The sequence below is a fragment of the Gallinula chloropus genome (assembly GCF_964237585.1).
Source record: "Gallinula chloropus genome assembly, chromosome: 8".
Taxonomy (NCBI): Eukaryota; Metazoa; Chordata; class Aves; order Gruiformes; family Rallidae; genus Gallinula; species Gallinula chloropus.
Genome location: NC_140093.1, coordinates 22,201,633 through 22,211,617, shown reverse-complemented (window position 1 = coordinate 22,211,617; position 9,985 = coordinate 22,201,633).

Sequence of the window (9,985 nt, the reverse complement as noted above, 5' to 3'; positions counted from 1 at the left end):
GTATAGAAATCCGAGATCATACCTCCAAATGATTTATATGTTTGACTAATAATTACCCTATTTTGCAGTTAAAGTCTGTGTTGAGACAAACGAGTTCGGAGGGGCAAATGCTGGGCTGTGCAGCCCCCATCAGAGGGCAGATTTGGCACAGGATGGGGCACCAGCCATCGCTGCCCTCTATGCACTCAGCCTCTCAAACTCTCCCAGAGCAGGACACCAATGAACACTCCCCTCATCTACTCCTGTTCTTAGAACCTGGCAGAATTCTGATGCAACCAGTGAGGATGCAAATACCATGTTCATGGTCCTTTATCACGTGCCACACAGTTCACTAATTATCAGCTACATCACTTAACACACATTAGGGAGTTTGCCCAGGAACTGGATGCAATGATTACAGGAGACACCAAATTTGGGGGGTTTCCCCCTTTAGATAACATATCCTGGTGTTTCCATTCCTGTGAGGATGAAACATTTCACTCCAGAAATAACAGTGCCTCTGAGAAGCCCACTGAAGTTAACAGAGAGGCTTTTAGTGCCATTACAAGGATCTATAGTCTTTTTGTCATCCCAGGGGGTATTTCCCGAAGTTACCTTATGCCCACCTGCTGTTCCAGACAAAGAAGTGATAACAACATGGACATTTATGGAGTAATCTTTAGTTTCTATATGGAGCAGGCAACAAGAAGCATTTCCAGGCCACACATCTGACTGGCAGCAGCCCAGTATTCAGTGTACTCACACAGTTTTACACACTAAGTGGATTATTCAGGATTGTAAACTGTCCTGCCAAATAAATATAAAAAGTTACATGTCAGCCAAATATTTCTATCAAATTCCATATTAATTACTAATGCTAAAAGCTATTTTCTAACTACTTTAATTTGTTCATACTAAACATTGCTTATACTCCACTTTAATTACCCAGCAGAGCTCAGCGATCTTGTTTGACACTTTTGGAATAGCTGTTTATTTCTAAAGGCCAAATCCTGTGTACCAGGCAAAGGCAAAGCTCCTGTGGAAATTAAAAGAGGTTCTCCCCAAACGAATTCAAAAAACTATAGGATCTGACCCCTGGTCTCAGAGGAGTTAGACCCTGCCTCAGCACTGTAGCTGTCGGTTAGTCAGGTTGGTAGGTGGTTTATTGCCTGGCAGCCCTATCTTGTAACAATACACAGAGCTCATTATCAGCTGCACTGCTCCAAAAGGCTCATCTGCATCACAAAAGGCAACAGCTGCTGCGCATTTAGGTGCTATCTTGTTGATAAAGTAGATCAGAAATAGAAAGAAGTTTGTATACTCATTTCTTTACAGCCAAAATACTCATAGGTGGCAAACAAGGGGCACTGCAGGTCCATCAGTCTGTAGTTCAGGGGCTCCACAGCCTCCCTTCTGTGCTGGGCAAGCTGCAAACACACCCCATCCCATCTCACACACACAGGCACACACGCCCCGTTCACATTTTACATCTCAGATAATTTTGTTAACCACCTGCATCATTTCCCAGCCAAACTGAGTATTTTATTACTCCAGGCCTCTGTTTCCATTCACTGTTGCCCACACACAGGGCTTCCCTTAATTGGGCTGCATAGTTGATGGACTGTGCTAACTGAGCTGCATAACTTACAGAGTTCTTCAGTCCTGTACCAAGCAGAGCATCAGCTGCTGGATTTGTGCTGCTGGAGTTACAAGCTCTGCAAGGTGAGGAGTCCTTTACCAGTTCTGTGCTGGTTTTCATTTCTTAGATTGCTTTTTCCTACTTTGTAACACCAGAACAGGTTGAAATCTGCATTTGGCTTAAGCAAAAGCTGCTCTTTTTAAAAGGCAGCCAGGACAAGTGAATTTAACTGTGGGTAACAACCCAAGTAACCCTTGCATTCTGTCCCTGAGAGCAAAAGTCAAGCAAACTTACCCTAGGAGAGCAAAGGCAGCTACTCCCATGCAGAAGAAAATCTGCCTCACCCCAAGGGGCTGTTCCAGTAGGTGCTCACACTTCTGGTTAAGAGCCAGAAGCCTTTAAAAGGGTCCTAGAAGCAGGAAGGAAAAGCAGCATTGATAACTAACCACGAGGACGTGCTGCTTCCAGCTGCCCTGAGTTAAGAGCTCGGCAGTCAGGGCATGCTTGCTGCAGACACACACAGCGTCTGGAGCCAAGACCCCTTCTGCACAGCATCCAGCTGTTTCTCATCCTAATTAAGTCTATAGGCTAACAGTGATTATTAATATTAAACACTTACCCTCTGAAGCTGCTAATGAAACCAGATAATCCGTTCCACAGCCCCACATTTAAAATTAATACAGGCATTTATGCTAACTCACAAACAAGAGCAGCAGTACACCCAACACAACGTGCTCATGCCTTTCTTCTTGTGAGCAGGTTCTCTTGGCTAGGAGAGACGCCACAGTAAGAGCCAGCATTTAAAACACACCAAAACATCTGCTCAGATGCTTAATAAGCTTACCATGGTTAACACTAAACCTCACAGATGAGCACAATGCTTTGAAAAAACAAACTAGAGGAACAGTACTTCTCCAGGAAACTCAGTAAAGAATTTCAGTAATAATCAGAGCTAAGTGGTGGCAGGTAGTTTAGTTACTTCCAGGCTTAAGGAAAGCGGTCAGCAGGGATAAGGAAAAGGAGCAGCACCTCATGGGATGAGTTATTTAAATTAATACCACCACTAATATGGCTCTGCAAATACCTTTCCAGGACAAATTTTTGTTTGTGAGACTTGTAGAGGAAAGTCTCTGTGTAAGTGAGTGTGAAACCATAGACATGCAAGACTGGAAAAATCCTCAAGAGATGACTGAGCCTACCTCCTCATGCTGAGGCAAGAGCTGTCAGGCCCAGGCAGAGCTGATGTCTGGTCTGATCTTGCATCCCTAAGCAAGGCTTTTCAACACTTCATAATTAGGAATCAGGCAGCAGCCAAAGGCTTTTTCCCACTCTTAGAAACCAAGGACAACAGATCACTGTTTTGTTTGGTGTTTGGCTTCATGAGTCTTTGCTTCCTCAAACATCTCCTCCTCTTTGAGCAAATGACTTTCAGCTTCTCTCATTTTCTTGCTGGTTTTGTGGAGGTTTTGGGATTCTTGTTTAATCTCCTCTGGACTCTTCTGGAATTTCTCAGCCAGTCTCCCCAGGGCACTCCAGCCATCTGAGAGCAGTAGGTAGCTGCTGATGCCCACAGGCCTTGATTGGCACCAAAGCATTACCAGGATGCTCTGGCCCAGGGAGGTGGCACACAGCAGAAACCTCCCTGGCCACAAAAGCAGCTTTGACTCTCGTGGCATGGTCAGAAGGACCACTTTGGTTTATTATCCAGCATGCTTCATCAGCCCCATCGCATTTCTCAGCCATCCTCTTCTGCCTCATGGATGCCTCTCTATACCAAAACCAACATTCCCGCTTCCATTATCCAGGCAAACTCAAGTTTATATAGGATTACAGGCACAGCTGTCTAGATAGAGCTGGTCTTGCAGGACTGTTCTCCTCAACAGGTCCTCAGCACTCCCCCCAAATTACCCCACCCACCCAATCCAGTCCTCCCCACTACCAGTAACCTTTGCCAGCATCTGACAGTAACACAGGGCACCCACCCAAGAGCAGGGGCTCTGGTATGAAACCAACTCCCTGAACATTCAAAACTTATTGGCACAGAAATCATTTGCCTCTCTCAAACTAAAAAGTTTAAACCAAGAGTCTCTGCAATATAAGTCAACATCCAACCCCTCTGTGTCCCAAAGGTGGTTCCTGGTTTTCCCCCAGCAGGTCTGAATTCATGAGACAGTGAGGTGTACACATTGCATTAAAATCTGACAGAAAATTTAGTGCTCCCCTTTCAAGTCCAACTTCACAGTAAACTGATTCGATTTTTCAGTCAACTACATTAGAGAGAAAAGGGAGAAAATAGGGGGAAAAAATCTGATTAACACATTCTGAGATAAATGGTATTTCAGGTAAGTTTAATCTTACTTTTGAAAGGTGCAAACTCATCACATACATCCACATGGAGAACTCCGCAAAACACCTGGAAGGCTCAGCACCAACACACATCACCTAACTGCATTAGGGTTTTCTTTTTTTCCTCAGCAGGACTCATGGAGCAAGACAAGAGCTTAGGCTGAGAACTGAAATTCCCATATCCAACCTAACTGACTTTAGCCAGAAAGGGGATTTTCTCCTAATCATCGAGGTAGATTGGTCCTTTAGTCTTCCTCATCAAACCCTAAATATAGTCACTCTCTCTTCTTGGAAGGACAAGAACTTACAAAAGCTGACACAGGGGAGAAGACTGAAACCCATTCAAACTAGTCACCTCCAGTGACCATCTAGCCCAACCCCTGCTCAAAGCAGGGACAGCCAGAGTCCAGCCAGGCTCTGAACACCTCCAAGGATGGTGAGTGCACAGTCCCTCTGGCCAACCTGCCTCACAGTAAGAAAGATTTTCCTCAGATTTAACTGGAATTGGCTGCATTTCTACTTTTGCCTGAGGCTTTCTGTCCTGTTGCTGGATGCTGCTCAGAAGAGCCTTGCTTCACTGCTCCCCGTCAGGTATTTATGTACGCTGATAACATCTTCTGGAATCTTCTTTTCTCCAGGATAAGCAGCCTCAGCTGTCCTTGATCAGATGCTCCCACCCCCTCGTCACCTTCACAGCTCTGTGCTGGACTGACTCCAGCACGTCCCCATCTCTCTCACACCAGGGTCCCCAGCACTGGAGCCAGCACTCCAGAACAGTTCTGCCAGCGTGGAGCAGAAGGGAAGCTCCCCTTCCTTCAAGGCTCTGCCTAAGGCAGCCGACACGCTGCTGCCTGCCTCTGCTGCAAGGCACAGCTCTGGCTCACAAGCCACTGGAAGTCCTCTGTGTCCATAAACTCCTGTAGAAACCAGTTCAGCTTTCACACAAGTTGTTTTAAAGAGCTTGCTTTGGCTACTTTTGGGGCTCAGCTTTAGAACAATACAAGCAGGTGCTAGAGGAAAAGTCTTGCTGTCACAACTGGACTCAACCTCAAGACCAATCAGATCTAAGCGTGGTATTGTAACCCACAGGGGCTTAGAAGATAAACTGGAATGGGGTTCTAGAATTAAAACCCATCAAACAGAACTGGCAGCATTCTTCCTGGACATTTTCTGATGCTTAAATTCTCTACAATTTCACATTCCCATTAATTCTTGCAAATAAGATATTGCCTATTGGGTACCATAATAACCTTCTGACAACAGAGAGGGTAAAAAGGAACAGCATTTTCTTGTCTGAATAATATCCAGTATCAATTCCATTAGTATTTTCCCAGTAATTAAAAAAAAACCCTCTAAATCCTTCCCAAATTCCTTCAAATCTCAGCTCATTAGCATTATTTCATCTTAAAATTATAAAATCTACTTCAAACCTGCAGTCAAATAGTACCTTCACCACCCAACATTATGCTCCCAGGAAAGGGTTAATGCCATGCTTATGTACAGACCAAGGATTTTTTTTTTTATTTTAGTGGCAAAGCAACAAAGAAATTCACTTAATGACAAGTTCTGGGGCTAATGCATTATTCATTTTGTTATGTGACAGCAGAACAAAATTGTATCCATAAATATGTAATGCTGTACACCACTTCTTAACATGGTTTACATTTATGAAATAATTGGCTGTCTTTCACCACATTATCCTCTCTTTATTCAATTTCTTTGAATTTTTTTTTAAGCAGACGTCATAAAATGCAGCTCATGACATAGAAGCTGCGTTCATTCCAGGCACAGAGACAGCAACCAGCCTGGATACACTGATTAATCTCAACCTGCTCCTGTTTTCTAGTCCCTGGAGTGAATTTTGGAGGCATCTTTACAGTGTTTTTCCACGTGTAAATTGCTACTTTACTCCTATTTTCTTATGATCAGTGCTATGAATTTTTAAATGTATTATCTTATCTGAGGTAAACAAATTATACCTAATCATCAACATACTTACCTTCATGCAGTGGATGTGTGGGGTCTTAAACAATACTCAAACCTCCCTGCTCAGGTCAGGGGCTGAATGCAGCCAGCAGAGCTGGGTGCAGGTAACACCAGCTACTAACGCTCCCAGGAGAGCCAAGTGATGAACCAAGTCCTCCTTACACTCAGGAGTAAAAGGAGACAAATCCAAAGACAGGATACAACACAGGTCCAAAGTCCAGCCAGGACGCAGGGAGGGGTGGATAGATGGATGCAAATGATGATGTGCTTGCTGAGATGGGGCTCTGGGCAGCTGTGGGTGGAGGCCCAGGTGAAGCTGGTCAGGGCCATCAGTGGCTCAGTGCCTGCAGAGCACACACACCTGGCAGGTTCCATCACTGTTACAAAGAGTGTTTGCATGCTTCAGGTTCATATCCAGTCCTGGGTTAGGTACCAGGCAGGTTACTTACACCTTGGGGGCTTTTCTGCAGGCTCTGGGGAGGTGTAACAGAGGAGTCCTGCTGCAGGTACAGCCCCTCGTGCAGCGTGGGGGGCTCCTTCCAGCCTCTTCTTCTCCACCCCAGCCACCAGCCCCACTTCTGCCTCCAGCTAGCAGGCACTGCACCAACGGGCATCGCCAGCACCTCGGCACACTGCAAGGCTCGTAACAAAACCTATTCCTTCCACAAGTCTCTATGCCAGCAGAAGTTTTACAAAACTGTGTGCTTTTTGCCCATCAACAGTGGATGAGTCTCATGGACACAAACAGGGAATTTCACAGCGCCAGACAAACGCTGCTCAGCTGCCAAAACCAACACTGAATCATGGCTTGAGCAGCAATTAAACTAGAACAATGCAGATACCCAGAGCCTTCCTTTAATCATTCTCCCAACCCTGTGTTAGTTAATTAGCCAGGCTGCAGTAACTACAGGAATGATGAACCTGTGTGAGAATAAGAAGTAAAATTACATTAAAAATTCAGTGAATTATACAACACTCTTCCCTATCAAAATATTTTGAAATATTCATGTCCAAAAGCACCTATCCTACAAAGACCCCAGGGTTCTTTAGGCTTCTTGTTCATTAGGCTTCTTTGTATCGTGGATCACTTGCTGACATTACAAATCAAACTCAAAGGTGGTGTTTAGGAGCTGCCAAGGCTCCAGCAGGCACCAGCACTGCCAAGGGAAGGTCTCCATGGTGTTTCACAGGCACCCAGTGCGTAGGCTGGGCTCGCAAGGGGCATATCGGCATCAACCCTCTGGTAACCGAGCAGGTGGGAGCCTCTCCGACTTCTTCTCTCCCCCAGTGCTGTTCTGTTACACGCACTCCACAGCCTGAGGGTGATGTATAAGCAGAGGGGCAGCACCGCTGCTGTGGCTGCCTGGGTTTTAAACACACCACAGCTCTTTGCATCTTGTCAGCGCAAGCGCTCCAAGCCCCTTCGTCTGCACCGGGCCGTGCCAGCTGGCCACGGCTTCCTCCTGGGAGCGCCGAGAAAGACGGCCGAGCGTTGTGAGGGCAGCGCGCTGTGGGGGTGCGCTCCCCGGGACTCCGCTGCCTCCTCCCGCCTCGGCTTAGTAGCGCTGTGCGAGCCTCTGTGCCCCTTCCTCGGGCCGAGCTCGGCCGCGGCTCTCGGGAGGAGACGCAGCCGTGGGCAGGGCTGGCCCGGCCGGGCTGAGGGGAGCCCCGGCCGTGAGCGCCGCCCGCCCGCAGAGGGCGCCGCCGCCCCGCCGCTGTAGCGGCTCATGGAGACGCCGGGCCGGGCACGGCGCGGCCCTGCCGGGGGAAGGGAAGGGAAGGGGAGGGGCGGCGGGGCCGGGCGGGCATTGTGGCCCTCGCTCCCTCCCGTCTCCCCACCGCGGACCGGGTAGCCGCCGGAGTGGGTGTTGGGGGGTGGGTGCTGCACCGCGCACCCCTTTCCCCGCGGGGCTGGGGGTGCTGCGGTCTCCCTGCGACCGCGGGGCTCCCCCGGCGTGTGGCGGGGGCCGTGTGGGACCGCCAGCCCCTCGCTGTCCGCGGGCTCTGCCGTGCGGCGAAATCGCCCTCCGGTGGCGGCGGCAGCAGCGGCGGCGGCGCGGGGAGAGCTGCGCGGCGCCGGGCCTGGCCGGATCCCCGGAGCAGCAGCAGCCCTCGCCAGGTCGGTGCCTGCCCGCTCGGGTGCGTGTCTTCGCCTCCCCGCACGGGCCCGCCGGGGCCGACCCCCTGCGTGCCCAGCTGGCTGCTCCTGTGGGGTCGGAGAGCCGCCGCCCGCTCTTAGCGGCTCTTCCCGCAACCGCTGCCTACCCCGCGTCTCCCCCGGTGACCGAGTAGCGCGGCCGGGGGCTGCGGGCAGCCGTGGCACGGTGCTGGCCGGGCCTTTGGGCTCTCTCTGCCGAGGAAAGGCGCGACCCAACGCTTGGGGCTTGTAATGGGCGAGGCTGGAGGACGGGGCTTGGCTGCTGGGTGTCGTTTGGTCGCGCTTTGTGTCGGGCTGCGAGCTGAGCGGCAGCGCTCCCGTGGGGATGCGTGAGAGCTGCGTGCAGGGCACAGCTTGAGTCAATGCAGCGCCCGGGCTGGGATGGGGAGTGTGCGAGGCAGCCCTGAATCACCCCACGGCTTCCCTCCGCTTCTTTCCCCTTTCCCCCAGGAGTCACTAAGATATGACTGCTGTACAGCCGGACAGCCTTTCGGGTTTCGAGCTGTTACTAGCTGCTGTTTAGAGAACTTGGCAGACCTGCCAGAGGCGCCTGTCCCACATCCTTACACATCACAGCAGTGTCGGGTTCCTTGACATCCAGCAGCACGCCGGGATGTCCGCAGCAGCTTGGCAGTTGGGAAGGCAGAGAGGCAGTGGCAGGGCTCCCAGGTTTGCTTTCCCTCTCCTGTGCTGGGAAGCTGTCCTTAATGAAGTGGGTTTCACTTTCAAACCATTCACTATTCCTCTTTGCACGTTTTTACTCCAAAAAAAAAAAGGATTAGAAAAGTGGGTTTCAAAGTCAGTCTCAAGCCACTGATCCATCACTACTAATTGTCTTGTACCATAAGTTTTATTTCTAGCTAGGGGAGCACTAAGCCTTTGCAGAAAGATACAAGGTCCCAAGTTAAGTGTTCTGTGAAAATGTAGTCATTTTCTAACAGATATTTGAGCAGTAATCTTAGGAAAGAATGTGGGATTACAGGCCAGGAATAGTTACAGGTACATAAATCACCTTTTAATATTTTCCTCTCTCCTCGTTGGCAGCAAGTACTATAGAATGACAGGAAACATGGCATTCTCCACATCCCGTTTTCAGGGGCAAGGCATTTAATGCAACAAAAGAAAAGGTTTATATTTAAATGGTGAGGAAAGATGCAAACCTCCATGTGTGCTGGGGGAGGGAAGCATCTGTGTTGGTCTCACTCAAACACCATTAGTCTTTTGAGCTGAAAATACAGTGAAGAATTACTTATTTGGTGAAGTAATATTGCACAGCCAGTCCAGGTGAGAGAATAGATGGAGCTCACTGACCTCATCGTCGCCTTTTACCTTCCTGGCAGCAGCAGGAGGAGTTCAGTTCAGGTTTTGTGGCCTTGTGTTTTGTTATTGGCATCTGGTTCTTCTGGCACTGGTGGGATTGCTGGGTTTGGTGGTCAGGCTCTTATTGGGACAGAGTATTTTTGCTGGGGAGTTAAGAAAAATACCAATTCTTGTAAGGTTAAAAACACAGTCACAGGGAGGGGCAGTGGGAACGGCGCTGCCCTGCGTGGATGTTAAGTAACAGCAACCCAGGGATACCCAGATGCTTTAAGTGTGTTACGTGTGGCAGGGGGCCAGAGCTCAGGTCTGCAGTCATCTGGGAAGTGTAAGCAGCCTGTCTGATTCCTACCACTTCTTAAACTGTTTGGTTTTCCCTAATAGCTGCAGGGTTTTGGAGCAGGGTGAGGCATTAGATCAGGTGGCTGGGTCTGGATTGCTGTGTTTAGACTTGCTACCACATAGTCCTTGATCTTACAGGAGAACTTTTGCATGTGTGGGTCCAGCAGCAGGTAGAATGTCCATGCATGGTCTTAAATACCACACTAAACCTAATTGTT